The sequence below is a fragment of the Camelus bactrianus genome, chromosome 6 (genome assembly GCF_048773025.1).
Source record: "Camelus bactrianus isolate YW-2024 breed Bactrian camel chromosome 6, ASM4877302v1, whole genome shotgun sequence".
Classification (NCBI taxonomy): domain Eukaryota; kingdom Metazoa; phylum Chordata; class Mammalia; order Artiodactyla; family Camelidae; genus Camelus; species Camelus bactrianus.
The window spans coordinates 21220080-21236957 of NC_133544.1; the positions used below are offsets into that span (position 1 = coordinate 21220080).

The following is a 16878-nucleotide window of genomic DNA, read 5'->3' on the forward strand; positions in this document are numbered from 1 at the left end:
TCCTGGTGGAGTTTCCAGGGGCATGCCGCAGGGTGCTGTATGCTCTACTGCCCTAACCTGCGTATCTGAAGCTCAAAAGAAGATACAAAAGGCATGCTTATCAAGTCTACTGATGCCACAAAACCTGGAAGGATGTATTCTCTCACTTGTCTATTGTGTATATTTGTGTGAACCATCCAATATCCTTTCTGGAATAAGGCAAGTTTTGCAAAGCGGAATGGATAAAAGAAATGTCGTATGTAGCAGCTGAAGAAAAGAATGAAATGCATTCTAAAGAGGAAAAAAAAAAAAACTGGAGGAGTTTGAAGGCTGACTTCAGCATCTGAGGAAGAAATTCTTCCATCTCTGTAGTAGAAGAGACCCTTCCATCTTTCTCCAGGGAATGAAGTTCAACCAACAGAGGAGAGGTATCGGAGGAAAGGTTCCATTCCAAAAGAGGGGGGATTTCCTAGTACAAACTAGCACACTTGTCCTCTCTCAATTTACTCAGGGACAACCCAGAAGTCACCTCTCCTGAAGTAAATGATTAAATATGCAGGATTTGCAGGCAAGTGACGCAGGTTCAAATCTGAGCTCTGTTGCTCACTGGTTATGACCTTAGGCAAGTCTCGTCAGTTTTCCCATCTGCAAAATGAGGGTAACAGTACCTACTTCAGTGGGTCCTTGTAAGTATGAAAATAAACAATGTCAGTTATCATACAGAAAGCGTTAGAATAGTGCCCAGCACAAGGTCAGTCCTATGTAAACATTCACGCCTATTATGGCGTCAAGAGAACTCCACCTCTGAGATAAACCAGAAGATTTATCAGCTTTAGCAAGTCTGCAATCTTGCGTTTACTTAAGTCCCCCTGGAACACAGTGCCAAGCTCTTAGCTGGCCTATTGCAAATACTTGTTGACAAATTGAGACTCATAGTCCTTAATAATCTTTATTAAAACTAGCATGAAAAAGGATGGCGTAAATCCTAGGGAGGATGTGGAGGCAACATTCATTAGAAGGCCAACTCCTACTGCTCTCAGAGCTTTTAATGCCTCTGAGTGTTTCTGAATATATTAAGATATAAAATATCACATCCCTAAAAAACAGCCCAACAAATTAGCCTTGACTTTTAACAACCTTTTAAAAATCATATTCCTGATTTTATACCTTAGTATGTGTTTTTTTAACCCTTGCTTTCATTCAGACAGGAAGTGAGTTGATATATGGCTGTCACTGGGAAGAAGAGATGAAAGCTACAGTTCTTCCCCTTTGACCACACTTTTTTTTGTTTGTTTGTTTGTTTTTTGAAAGATATAATATGTACCTGTTAGTTTTGATAAGTGCTCAGGATACAAAAGACACACAGAGTTGTTCCCCAAAGGAGTCATCATTATTTCATTCTTGAATTACCACCAATAGGCAAACTTGACTCCACGGTGGCCCTCAGTCTGAGACACTGTCCCAGGAAGAAATACCCATAGAGAAAGGATAAACAACTCAGTATTATTTAGCCTGAAGAATAGAAGGCTAGAGAGAGAAAAAAAAAAAATCTTGTGAAATACCTATTTCAAAACTATGAAGATTATTACTTGAGAGATAGTAACCATATGTTCTTCATGTCCCCTGAGGATAAACAAAAGAATGTCAGGAAAAAACACAGCTTAAATGAGAGCAATGGGGATTTTGGATAATGATTTTAAAAAGAACTCCTGGGTAACAAGTGCCATTGAGTATCAGAACAGGTTAGCAAGAGACAGTGTGAAATCTTTTTCTCTAGGAGTGTTAGCTGCATGTACATTGTTTTCCAATTTGTCTCACCACCTGTGTTTCTATTTGTATTAATGAAGAAGAACAAGGCAAAGGAAAGGAACCCATTCCTTCCCAGGGATGTTACTTACAGACAAACATACGATTGCTACAAAAGACCTTTAAGACGCCTACTGTCCTTCATTCCAGTTGATTCACTTTTTCCTCCCTCTCAGTCTCGTGCTAACCCAGCTGTCCTTAGACTTCCAGACCCTCTGCAGTTCTGAAACACTCATCACTCTATCCACTGCCTGGGTTCTCCTGTCCTTCTAACGGCTCTTCCTTTCTTCAATGGTTTCTCATTCTCCTAATATCCATTCATCAGGGATATGCCAAACCTTCTGAACAGACTTCTTCTGTGGAAAATGTCATCCATTTTCATGGATTAAACCATCACCTTTAGGTGGCTAACTCACAAATCCACAGGTTAGCTTTATACTCTCTCCCAAACTCTGGTTCACGACTCTCTTACAGATTAGTGTGTAATTCTCACATGGTTATTTCATAGTTATCAAAATCTCAAAACCATCACCTTTACAAAGCCACTTCCTTTACTTGACTTCTAAAAAATATTTTTCACGGATGCCTTCATTCATTTTATGGACCAGCCTTCAAAATACATCCTTTTTTAACTTTACCTAATTTAGGTGTCTCCCACTCTTCTGTTCCCAATCAGTGACCTGGCTTCTCAATTCCTGTTCCATTATATTGCTCAAGCCCATAATAAGCTCTCTACCCTGGCATTCACAGTCTTTCCCAAGCTGATCTTAAACCACTTTCCACAGTTATCCACCATTTAAAATCCTTCTACATGAGCCAGACTTATCTAGAACTGTCTCTGACCTTTTGCTCACATTCATCTCCAGCCATGACTTTTGTCTGTTTGAATCCTATGCAGTGATAATTCAAAACCCAGCTCAAAGCCCACTTTCCTTGGACCACCCCAGTGAAGAGTGCTTCCCTCCTCACCCATACTTCTATCTGTAACAGTTAATTTGCTTTTAGCACTTAATACCTTAAACTGTTAATTGTTTTTTCTCATATATGTTTTCAACACATAGCTTTTTCAACTTTCGATGGATTGTAAATAACTTGAAAGCGTGAACTCTTATACATCTTTCTATTTCCTCACTTAAGAAATAATTGTTAATAAATATAGATTTCGTTGGTTTTGCTCACCTTTGATTTTGAGTGTTGCTTCTTTTTCTGTGTCATCAGAACAATCGTAAGCAAAGCCCAACACATGGGGATTTGCCCTTCTTATAAGACTAGTAGCTTTCAATCAATCATGTCACCTGTTTAATATCCCTCATATATCCCAAAAACTGGAAGGAGATGGAGGAAGAGAATAAGCTAACGTTAGAGAGAAAAGAAGGAAGAAGTAGGAAGTGAAAAAGGAAGATGAGGAAAGAGAAGAGAAACAGAAAGTCCTGTGGTTTTGCTCCCTCCAAGTGTGACAGCTCAGAAATTACTTGTGATCCTTCTCACAGTTCAATCTTCATTTTGGAGAATCAGTCAGGAAGATTATAGCTCACATCAGTTGTTCTCAGGAGATTATTCCTTAGTTTCAAGGTTTCTAAGTAGAACAGCTAACAGCTTCACTTCTTCCACCATGAAGCAAGTTCCCGGCCCATTCAATTGACCTATTTGAAAGGAATTACTGCTGGTCAACTTCTCAGTATCATAGTTGAATTCTCTTCTGTTAATTCTAGGAACACTGCTTCTTTGGCTACCTTAACCTTGTGTATCTTTACATTTTTTTTTTCCTTTAGCATTAAGTAAAGAGTAATGCACATCCTTTTTTTATGGCACTGTTGTTTAGTGAAGCAAATTATGTCATTCTCACTAAATCCATCAAATCCAAATGCTAAAAATGAATTCCTCCTGGTGGCATAAACAAACTGGTCTTTAATACGCAGAATATCATAACAGATTGTCCTTGGCTGTTCACTATACTGTATGTTCTGACACTTGTTGGGGTATTTACAGTGTTTCTGCTAAAAAAAGAACTGATCCAGGGAAAACAGCCAAGTTCAGAATGTTTTAAGTCTACATTACATACTGTCAAAATAACTTTTAAATATATGTGAAAGTGAGTATTTGCAATTCAAAATAAGAACACATAAGGGAAAAGCAGAAAATGCTTCCATTTCATATAAATCATATTAGAAAGAAGTTATGTGGATCATCCTTTTTCTACCAGACTCATGGAGAAACGGATGGCAGAGTGAGAGCACCCCCTTCCAGAAACTGCCCTTATAATGGAAAATTATAATCTCCAGAAAAAAAGAGGTAAAGACTAAGTACAAACAGTTGAACAAACAAGGAGATCATTTGGAGCATGATGACAGACGGCCTCCTGATAGCATAACCATCATTTTGATATACTAAGAACTCTGGAATCAGATAACGTGTTTATAAAGCTCCTACTATGCAACTGGCACTGGGACAGATTCTTGGGAAACACAAAAGAGGCACGAGGTTGGGTGCCTCTGCCCAAGGAGGACGTGATCTAGTGTGGGATATAAAAACAAAGCAAAGGAGGAATCGAGAGAAGAATACAAGGCAGTGTGGATCCAAGGCAAACTACTGGCACTGGCTATAAGAGAAATAACAGAAATTCAGAGAAGGAAGAGAGAACTGTTTAATGGAACAGTCTATGTGGCTTCATAAAGAAGTTAGGGAGAAAATGGGACTGAGATGGGGGCTTCAGGAGTTAGTATATCTTGATTCAGTGATCAGAAGAGGTGAGGGGACATTTTCAATAGGAATCTTCATGAAAAGGCATCGAGACAAGATTAATACATGAGGAGTAGTTGAGGGGGTCACCCCAACCGGGGAAGAGGCTGCATAATGTGCAGTAGAGAAAAAAAATCAGTGTTGATAAGCCAATTTTGGATGGTCTTGTAGAAAGAAACTTGAAAGACAGCACTGCATGTGGTTAAGGCCACCAACGCGATGCCTGGCTTGGATCTTTGACTGGAGCCAGCAATAACAAAAGCATGAATAATCAAGGTTTATTCAAGCATTCCCTGTGATTTCCAATAAATCATGGAACAAGGGAAAAACAGAAATCGCACATGTAGCAAGGAAATAGAAAAAGAGAAAGAAAAACTCTCAACAAACCATCCAAAGGTCTTCCCATCAAGAATCAGATTCCAATGATGAATTTACTATGATTTTTGTTCCCTGTAGGCAACAATTGAAAACAATTTCCTCTTGATCCCTACTCACAGCAAAAATTAAAGAATTAAAGCACTCTATGTCATTAATGGGGCATTATTTTTGTCTTTTGCCCATTCTTTTATTTTCCAGATGGTTCCAGCAAGCCGAGGCAGTCACCTTGCCTAACATAACCACACCTCCTGACTAGGAAGTTCCTTACTCAGGGATTTAGACTGGGACTTGAGCATGTCAATTTGGCTGTTCTCTTAATGGGAGTGAGGCACACCTGCGAATAATTGCCAGAGAGCCATTTGGCCCAGGAAGCAGCAAAAGCTCATCTGCAAAAACAAAGAATATGCCCTGGTGGGTGGACTCAGGAAGAGGATGAGAGATGCGTAGTTAAAGCTGACCTACCCGAGCGGAGCAAAACCCACAGCCCCAAACCCCACCTGACTCCCACGCCCATGGTAAAGCCCAGCTGAGATTAACAGAAACACTCAGTCAACCTCAGGCTTCAGAAGCTGACCCTCTACCAGCCCACAGCTCCACGACAAATAAATGTTTACTGTCCTGCGCTGCTGAGATCTTGTGGTTGTTATGTGGCAGATTGTGTAAACGGCTAATTGAACTGAATTAGTAACATTCCCGACCTAATTTGAGTTTCGTGATATACCTCTGCATCCTTACAATGTATTTCCTTTTTTGTATAAATCAGTTCAAGCAAGCAAGCAGGATCTAATACACAAAAATGTGCTGGGGCGGGGGAGGCAAATGCCATAACATATTAAGGCCAACATTCTATTTGCCTATAATGTGGGAGTTCCTGTGCAAAACATAGAGAGATATGATCCAGGCCACCAAGTCACTCGTTTCATTCAATCTGCCTAAATCTGCCAACATTCGCTTCACTTCTTCATCGTCCCTCAATCCTTCTATCCCTCCCCGACTCCCAAGCTGCGCGGTATTCCTTTCTCAGAACTTATTTTCTCCTCTGACCCATCTTAACTTCTCCAGGCTACTTCCCATGCTTTCAGGGCTATTGTTGTCAACTCATGATCTCCAGAGTATATGGACCTGCTAACAGAATTTGTAAGAGGGTATGGCTGATTAGGTCATACTGAATCATCTTTTCCACTTAGAATGGCTTCTATTTCATGGGACCTCATGGAGATGCAACATCTTAATCCAAAGGCATGAATCTCTGAAAGCAGAATTTCCAGCCCTGTGATGGGTCATTGGGGGGAAGTTTCCTCCCCAATCTCCTCAATTAAATAAGAGTACAGACTGGGTCCTATGGTGTCCAGAGACATAAACTAATCATACAACAAGTGGGAAATTTGTCAATTTTTTACAGAGCACATTTGCTTTTGTTTCCTGCAGACATGTGGGAAAAACAAAATTGGAGAAATAGTCGAAGCATAAGTATTCCTGCAGGTGTGCTTGTGGATTGCTGGGTGAAAGGGTGGGTATCAAAACCTTGGGAGAGCCTCACGACACATCACCTTCTAGCACTATTGCAAAGCCATCCCCTGGGGTTCTCACGGTACTAAAACTTAGGGCACTGGAAGAAATGCCATGCAGGGATGAGAATTTTTTCTTTCTTCTTTGTTTTTGCTTTTCCCAAAGGCCTGCTGACAAGGAGAGATAGATGATGGCCAGTGACGAGGATCAGGAAGCCCACCCTTCATGCCTGGGCTCTAGGAGTCACATTTGTCATCCCCAGTGCTTTCCCTCAGTGGGGACTTGTTGTCATGGGGCCTGGCTTCAGTGCTCCGAGGACAGGGAACCAGGGGTGCAGCAGAAGAGCCATCATTCTTCATCACTCAGGCAGGAAAGGGAAGGATAAGAAGAGGTGGGAAAAGAAGCCATCCATGACTGAGTCCTCATTAATTACCAGTCTTGACAGTGACAGGAATGTGAAAAACAGAGCAGAAAGGTAGAAAGAAAGGTAGAAAGGTAGAAAAAGAAGGAAGGAAGGAAGGAAGGAAGGAAGGAAGGAAGGAAGGAAGGAAGGAAGGAAGGAAAGAAAGAAAGAAAGAAAGAAAGAAAGAAAGAAAGAAAGAAAGAAAGAAAGAAAGAAAGGCAACTTTATAGCCTCCTACACAGAAAATAACTGTATCCTAAATTAGAAAAATCAGTTAATCATGTCAGATGTCTTATAAGCAGAATCTGAGAATCTGGAAACTATAAATAAACAGAGCTCAAGGCTTGTATTTTCTGGGAGGGCCAGTACATCTAGGAGACCTGAAGGTTTAGGAAATTTATCTCTGAAAACCAGCTCCCATGGACTGTAGCCCATAGACAGAGACACTGAGGACTCACAGGTCTCACTGCCTAAACCCTCTGGGAAGGGAGCCTCCATGACCTCTGGTTTCTTTTGTGGGAGGCCTCCAAAGGATATTTGTCCCTTACTTTCTTCCATAGCATTGGCTGGCCTCCAAACTCCCCGGGGGTGGGGGGGGATGCCCTCCATCTACCCTCTGATGTGCTCGAAATTCCCAGAAGTAGGATCCTTCCTTTAGGTTAGAGAACCTCCTTCCTGGGAGGCTTTGGTGAAATGCCAAATACGTTCACTTGGAAGCTCCCCAGACAAACTGTCAGCTTCACAATTTAGCCCAAGGCTAGGAAGTTCCTAGTTCTTTCTGGGAACAGAGGGAAGGAAAAGATGGTTCCTGTTTTTTGTTTGGTGTTGCATGTCACAGGAAGTAAACGTATGACATAGGTTGAAATAACCTGAGCAATTATCAGAAACGGGACAAGGTGAAGGTTAGGGGAATTCTGGGAAAATGCAGTATCAGGGTCTGAGTCAAACGGAACTTTTGGTTATCCAAGGATCCTAGAAACCTCTCCTGAAAAGCTCGTTTCTCCGATGGAAACACTGTTGAAATAAACGCATCTTCTTAAAACGGTGCTAATCACTTTAGACAATAAATTGTGTCATTGTCTAAGTGTTTGAAGAAATTTAAAACACTTCTAATTTAAAATTTTTATGTGGTTATTCCTGATCATACATTACGGGGTTGTCTTGTTAAACTAACATCTGCATTCTGAAAAATCCTGACCTAGAACTAAATGACATCATCACATAATGTTCTATGCAGCAGTGTTACTCAGAGGTAAACAGTATGCTCCTTTTTTTGGTAGGAATTCTAAGATACTCTCATCCAAGAAAAACACATTAGAAAACTTTTTTCTCCATTCAGGATTCTCCTCCCGTGTATCTTCCCCATTCATCTTATTTGTATTTTTTTTTTCTTTTCTATACTCATCTCTTCAAGATGTTTCTACATAACTGTGATTGAACCAAGTGTTTAAACAGATTTTTTTCCCCCACCTACTAGTTACCTTGGCCACTTGGAGCCTAGATTTCATTTGAGAAGAACCATCTCAATGATTAAAAAAAAAATGTTCAGAGCTTATAGCGGTTAATAAACATTGTAAGAAATTTTCAAAATTAAACAGAGTACCATTTAAGCTTAACGTACTTAGAACCATGATTTATACAAAGATTAATGTGATAGCAAAATAATCTAAACGTAAATAAATTAAATTCCAAGACACTGTCATGCTTGTTTCTATTTCTTCCCCTCTCTCTTTTAATCATACCCTTTGTTCTCTGATACTGCTAATACACTACTAAAGGTTGAAATAAATCTCTTTAACCAATCTCTCACCTATGCAATTTAAAACCAGAGTCAGATCCAGAGGGGGAAATCCATCTCTCGTTTCCCTTTAGTGGTCTCTTTAATTTATGTTCTTTTAAACATCACTATTCTTATTTAGAGGCTACAACATATTTATATTATCACCAACCTCCTCAGAAGTTCAACTCTGTTCACATATATCGTTTTATTCCCTTCAAAACCCTTCTATGACAAAGAGTAGGCTTCTCATTTGACTAATTCTATAGTATAATGATAGGTCTTTTTACATACTGCTTCTCTATGTGTATCAACCCCATTCTTCCCAGAGACAAACTCTGCACACAGTCGGTGCTGAACAATGTTAAACCCTCAGAGCCGGAAGGGATCTTTGGGAACATCTAAGTAGTGACTCTGAGAACTAAGGAGGTGAAGTCACTTGTCTGTCTTTCAGTGTTCTCTCACTGCACTGGATCAGATGTTGAATAGCACTGGTTTGGTAAATATTGTATATGTGCACCAGGAAAGATGTCTAAACCATCTCTGAATACTTCCTGCTGGCTCCATTTTACATCAAGTGTTCTGCTTTAAAACGACATATGGCCAACACCTGCTTGATTCTTTGATGGACAATAATGACAAAGAGGACGATGACCATGCACTAATGTTCCCACGCGTCCCACTCTGCGCCGAGGGCTTTAATCTAAAATCGGCACTATTATTATCCTCAGACTACCCCATTTTACAGAGTGAGAATCACAGACCTAGAGAGGCTCAGTAATGTGGCCAAATGGCACAGCCAGCGAGTGGAAGAACCAAGATCTCAGTCCCCAGTTCTGTCTGACTCTAGCCCCCAAGTTCCCATGTACTGCGTCTGCAAGGCAGAAAGGCACCAGGATCCAGTGAGCACTGCCCTAGTTGGGGTGCCCTTTGGTTCTATAGCTGCCTGAGCACTCCTATTTGAGATTCTTCTGAGAATCAACTTTTCTCTGAAATGGTATGACAGGCTTACATACCTCAATTGGAATATTTATATGTAGCATCTAACAGTGGAAAGTTCAGAACCTTAAATTGGGACAAATCAGCAGGAAAATCCATATTCTGCTAATTGCCTGCTGTGTAATTTCAGGCAAACTTGACTTCCTTGAGTCTCAGTAGGTTGTTCCAAGAGTAGGTTGCTCCAAGTCTTAAAAAATCTTGGGTCAAATGCCTGGCAAAGAGGATGCTGTCAATAAAAAGTATCTATGCTTATTGTTGCTAAATGGAAAGTTCTCATATTTGCCCATCTCTCCCATGATGTTGCAAAATTTAGGCACTTTTTATTTTCTTTCTGTCAGTGGACAAATTATGCCAAGATTTGTAAGTGGCTACACGGTGATTCAGAAAGTCAGAACCTGGATAGATCTCTGGACATACTGGTTTATGGCTCCTTTGTGAACAGGCAGAGGCTCTCAGCTCACTTTGATCCACCACCATCAAAAGGTTGTTTCCCTGCAGAGTAGTTATCAGACCAATTGCTTACACTAGTTATCTTAACCTCTGTCATTAATCTCTGATCTGCCCCAATCTGGCTATTGGCTATACCTTTGTATTTCAGCTTGCTCTCCCTTACTCCCACAATTTATTAGATTTGGTGTCTGGCTTGTGTTCCAATGTCAGTTTCCCTTCTAATATACTGGAGTGATGACTTCTCCACAGTCCATGCGTCTTTTGTGATGCGCACAGCAGTGTCCTTGGCACTCCTTTCTGGCTGACACTGACACTCAGGCGTTCACTCAAAGGCCACAGGGGAGTATTTCCTTCTGGGGAGCTCTGTGTTGGCCTCTGTTGGTTTCCAGCTGCCATACCCAGGGCACAAAGTGACCCTGACTCACTGGAGATGGGAAGCTCTCTGGGGTAGTAATGTATGTATAAATTTGGTCCCTGCTGAGTCTTTGTTATTATCATGTTTTAGATTATGTGCAGTTTTTGTAAAGGCAAACCCTGAAGACCTTGAAGTCTCCTGCTAGGGCATAAATCCTTCATAATGTCTCACTCTCAACAGTTTCTAAGTGACTGAGTAGGCTAAGATGAGAAGGAAGAGGCTTTGAGTAAATCGGATCAAGTTTCCCTTTCTTCTTCCATGTATCTCTAAGATATTCAGAATTCTAGAGGACCTATAGAGTAACTTCCTTTTTCAGGGATTCTCTGGATTAGACCTGGAATGGCTGCGACCTCTTTGGATTCATAACCTTGGAGCACTGAGAGAAATCAAATAGTGTTGGAGTTTAGACACTCACCTTCACAGTACATCAAGACCAGGAAGATACCTAAATGCCAGGATGACACTTATAAATCCTGAATTCCAGAAAATAACAACAGTGGTTAATACTGAATTTTAAAAAAGCTTATGCTTTCAAAATACTCTTTTTTTTAACAAGTATATATAAATTAGACTTGAATTTAATTCATTTTTTTCAGTAACAGTTATTGAATATTTACCATGCATCCTGAGTGCTGGGGAGATAATGAATATAAGAAGGGAGAGAAAGAAAAAGAAGAGAGGAAATACGTCACTTCAATGGGATAAAGATGATATTTCATCGACTGTCAAAAATAGCATGACGACAATAAAGACTTTTTTCAGTAAGGATTACAGAACTGTTCCACTCAATCTGAAAACGTCTCCACGACAAGACTGCAGGCGGACCTCGTTTTACTGTGCTTTACTTTATCCTACTTCTCAGATACTGCGTTTTTTACAAATTGAAGGTTTGTGGCAACCCTGTGCTGAGCACGTTTACCGGCACCATTTTTCAAACAGCACTTGCTCACTTCATGCCTCTGTTGTCACCTTTTGGTAATTCTCACAATATTTCAAGTTTTTCCATTACTTTTGTATTTGTGATGGGGATCTGTGATCAGTGATCTCTGATGTTACTCCTGTACCTGTTTTGGAGTGCCCATATAAGACGGCAAATTTAATCAGTAAATGTACGTGTTCTGACTGCTCCACCAAATGGCTGTTCCCCCACATCTCTCCCTTTTCTCCATCCTCCCTCTCCCCTGTGACACAGCAATACTGAAGTCAGGCCAATGAATAGCCCTAAATCAAGTGTTCAAGTGAAAGGAAGAGTCACACGTCTCTCGCTTTAAATCAAAAGCTAGAAATTATCAAGCCAAGTGAGGAAGGCGTGTTGAAAGCCAGGCCTTTGCACTAAACAGTTAGCCACGTTGTGAGTGTAGAGGAAAAGTTCTTGAAGGAAATTAAAACGTGCTACTCCCGGGGACACAGGAATGATAAGGAAACTAAACAGCCTTATTGCTGATACGGGGAACGTTTGAGTGGCCTGGATAGAAGATCAAACCAGCCACAACATTGCCTTCAGACACCAAAACCTGATCCAGAGTAAGGCCCTAACTCTCTACAATTCTATGAAGGCTGTGAGAGGGGAGGAAGTTGCAGGAAAAAAGTATGAAGCCAGCAGAGATTGGTTCATGAGGTTTAAGGGAAGAAGCCGTCTCCATCACATAAACGTGCAAGGTGAAGCAGCAAGTGCTGATGTAGAAACTGCATCCAGACCTCACTAAGATAATGAACGAAGGAGGCTACACTAAACAACAGATTTTCGATATAGATGAAACAGCCTCATATGGGAAAGATATGCCATCTAGGGCTTTCATAGCTAGAGAGGAGAAGTCAACGCCCAGCTTCAAAGCTTCAAAGGACAGGATGACTCTCTTGTTAAGAGCTAATGCAGCTGGTAACTTTAAGTTGAAGCCAATGCTCATTTACCATCCTGAAAATCCTAGGGCTCTTAAAAAATTACGCTAAATCTACTCTGCCTGTTCTGTATAAATGAAAAAGCAAAGCCTGGATGACAGCACATTTATTTACAACATGGTTTACAGAATATTTTAAGTGCACTGTTGAGACCTACTGCTCAGCTGCTCATTGACAATGCACTTGCTCACCCAAGGGCTCCGATGAAGGTGTTCCATGAGATTAATGTTGTTTTCATGCCTGCTAACACAACATCCATTCTGCAGTCCATGGATCAAAGATTAATTTTGACTTTCAAGTTTTATTATTTAAGAAATACATTTCATAAGGCTATGGCTGCCATAGATAGTGACTCCTCTGATGAATCTGGGCAAAGTAAATTGGAAACCCTCTAGAAAGGACTCATCATCCTAGATGTCATCCATTAAGAACATCTGTGACTCATGGGAAGAGGTTAAAATACCAACAATAACAGGAGTTTGGAAGAAGTTGACTCCAGCCCTCATGGGGGACTTTGAAGGGCTCAAGACTTGAGTGTGGTGAAAATGGCAAAAGAACCAGAATTAGAAGCGGAGACTGAATTGTTGTGGTCTCATGATAAAACTTTAATGGAAGAGGAGCTGCTTTTAGTGGATGAGCAAAGAAAATGGTTTCATGAGATGGAATCTACTCCTGGTGAAGATGCTGTGAAGACAGTAGAAATGACAACAAAGGATTTGGAATATGACACAGACTTAGCTGATAAAGCAGTGGCAGGATTTGAGAGCACTGACTCCAATTTTGAAAGTTCTGTGGGGAAAAAGCTATCAAACAGCATTGCATGCTATAGAGAAATCATTTATGAAAGAAAGATTCAATCAATACAGCAAACTTCATTGTTGTCTTATCTTAAGAAATGCCCAGAGCCATCCCAGCCTTCAGTAACCACCACCCTGATCAGTCAGCCATAACACTGAGGCAAGATTCTCCACAAGCAACAATATTACAACTCACATGAAGGCTCAGATGACAGTTAGCATATTTTAGCAAAAATTATTTTTTAAATTAAGGTATATACATTGTTTTTTAAAGACATAACACTATTGTACACTTAATAGACTACTACTTAACAGACTATATGTACACATAATTTTATATGCACTGGGAAACCAAAAAAATTTGTGTGACTTATTTTATTGCAATATTCGCTTTATTGCAGTAGTCTGAAACTGAATCTGCAATGGTCTCTGAGGTATGCCTGTGTTCCCCTCTCCCATTTGGCGCCGTGTCTGATCCTGAGGACTGCTAGCAATAGCCATCACTGAAAATTATGGGGAAATCTGAGCAAATGAGTAGATGAAACATTATTTCCCTTTAGTGGATTTTTCAAGGAATGTACAATATAGCCCAACTCCAAAATGCAATGTGCTTCCTAGTCAGAACATATATCTGAACATAATGTAAATTCCTGCCCCTGCTGTAAATATTGTCTTCAGGGAAATCTTTCTCAAGGAAGAGAAAAATCACAGCATAATACATTTGGATAGACACAACAAACCTGTCACCCTTTTGATGAATCGATAAATATGTTTTTATTGTTACTGTGAAATAGGTTATATATGTACATAATTGTACGACTCTTTTTTTTTTTTAATGCATGAGATAATGTGGGATTGCACTCACAATGGACTGACTTACAGTTTTCACTGTTCTGTGTCACTGTCAAAAGTTACATTCACAGGTCTACATTGCATGTATCTTTCTAGGAAGGAACCCGGTGAGGAGTGTGTGTGTTGGGGGGGGGTAGTCTTTGCAACAAAAGCAAAAGCCATACTCCTCCCTAGATGACTTGAACTTTGCTTTGGGAATTCTCTATCTTTCAGGTTCCTGGGACTGTTGCTTAGTCCTTTCTTCTTGATCTTTTCCTTTCTCTCCTTCCCCTCCCTCTTTTCTCTGTGCAGCCCTCGAAAATCACATGACCGTTCAACAAGGACCAAAGGAAAAAAGCCTGAATACTTATCAAAGCCAGCTGAAACACAAAGAGCTACGAGCCACTCAAAGGTGTGTTGGAGTTAAGGGTGGCTGATGCCCCCCTGGGGAGTTCGAAGTCACTTGACTCTATTGCCTTGACCGGTTTGTTTTGGAGAAGAAATCGCTTTCTAATAGTGATTCATTAACTATGTATGCATGGACATCCAGTGAAAGGGGAACCTTCCTATGAAGGCCATTCTTCCAAAAGACATCTATTCTAGAGAGTTCATCTTTGTACAGTCTAAGGAGAAGAATCATGCGTTGTGCATACTAAATGGCTAGCAGTAATAGATAACATGCTTCTAAGAACCCTATTTTCTTTCATTTTTCTCTAATTTAGATATTTAAATAATGTTGGAGTATCTGAAATAGGAGACTTGGAAATACTTCATGCTTGGCAATGATGTTTGGAAATAGGCTCACCGCCGTAACCACCATCCACCACCAATTTTACAATAAAGATTCACTTTGAATTCATCACCAAAAGTACTGGAGTTAATAAATTCATGCTACTTTTTAATTTAATTCAACGCCTCACTATTAAGTGAGTCAAAGCATGTTACGGGTATTTTCTTTTTTTTGCAACGTTGAATGAAGGAGCAATGGAAACGTGTACAATCAATTCTGTGTAACAGGACAGAAACTCGAGCTGACCTCTTATAGTTAAAAGTCTTGTGCCCACCAAAGGCAAACAAAACCTACCAAGACACAGCTTGCTGGATTATAGAATTAGGTATTCATCCATATGCTCAACAAACACTTCCTGAGTTCTTGCCTTATGCAAAGCACCATACTAAGAGATTATGGGAGTGGCGTACACACAGGGCCTGGCCCATGCCCTCAAAAAGCAAACACATTAGTAATACCAGCTGGCATGATTCTCAGTCTCACCGAGGAAGGGTTCATTGTTGAAAATGTCAGGATGATCTTGTAATAACATATCACCTATAAAAACCTACTATGATCCTGGAGAACAACATATACTATTTTTCCTCATGCCTACACACACTCTTCAGCATAATTAATACCTGAAAACTGCATTATCTGTTAATAGGGTAAATGTTTACAGTGAACATCAAATTATTCTAGGGGGCAATATGATGTTTACTCAAATCCCAAGGGGAAGGGTCATTTAATCTGGTTTAGCACCAGATGCCACTTCTGTAAACTGGATATAGTAATACTTTCTACTTCATAGGTATATTGTAAGGATTAAGTGAGATAATGGATTTGAATCATTTAGCCCAATTCCTGAAAAATAAATTTTAGCTCTTAACAATAATAAAATAATAATATAGTGTCCTGCCCCCTGTGAAAATTGCTAAGTGATTCTGAAAATTTACCTACCTGCTTTAAAGACATGTTCCAAATCTACTTATGGTACACGGCTTTGGAATTGTTCAAAAAGAAATTATTTACGTGCTTGAAAACTGCAAGCACCACATTTTGGTGCTCTGGCCAGCATCCTCAATTTTAGGATGTTTCCAGGTGAATGAAGCTCATAGCCTTAGTCCACTACCAAGGCAGAAAAATGGTGAGAAGGAAACTCAATAGGAAGAAATCTATCCAGATGTTTATTTCCCTTCATTTAGGTCCGTAAAACATATAGATCAAACGCTCAAAGCTATTAGGAGCTGAGAAAAATGCCAGAATCAATGCTGCAATGCATTTCGTGCTTACCCTGAATGAATGCTTCTATATCTGTGTTGTTCTTGATTTAACTTCTTGTTAATGGCCTTAAGCGTTTGATCTATATCTTTTGCCAGCTCAAATACAGAAAAATCCACATCATGGATTCCCTATAGAGTCACGAGGAAAAGGGATCTGCAGCACCGACAGAGATGGCTAGGAACCATATCAGGTCTGAGTGACACTTCCTTTCTTGGGAAGTAATCATTATAGAGAAATATGATGCCCTTCCATCACAAATCTAACTACTGTCAAAGTGAAAGCTTTCACCGTTCACCAATAATTAAAATGGAAGTTCTTTTTAAAGAGTAGGGATGTTTCAGAGAGTTGATTCCCTTTCCTGCTCTCTGCCTTTAGGACAACTGCAATAAATAATTGTTGAAACCATGAAAATATCTAGCAATAACTCTGGGGTCTTCAGAAATATGTCTTGTTATGACTGGGGCACTGCTTTCCAAACTGAATTCATTGGAGATGTTAGTACGTGGTGCATGAAAAAGAAAGCTGCTCTGATAAAATAATATGAAGAAACATATCCATTAGCTATAATGGATATGCACAATTCATATTTATATACTGAATGTCTGGGAAGTCCCACAGTAAGGCAAAATTTTGAAATGTATATATCACCCTATGTTTACCAAATGTTTTTAAGTAAGAAGCTTTCTTCGTTGTTGTTCAGGTAACACCTATGGCAACCTGGTAGAATTATTTACTGGCAGGTTTACTGATTTCACATTAAACTACAGAAATGGAATGGAGTAAAACAGAATAGCTAACATCTACTGGGTGCTTAATATATGCCAGCCAGGTATTATTCTAAAT

The 16878-nt window shown here is 39.9% G+C and overlaps 1 protein-coding gene across 1 annotated transcript in view; it reads right to left on the bottom strand.

Annotated features, from left to right (window-relative positions):
- NRXN3 (neurexin 3) overlaps positions 1 to 16878 on the bottom strand; it is a 1655134-nt gene that overhangs the window by 552294 nt on the left and 1085962 nt on the right. The window lies entirely within an intron of this gene.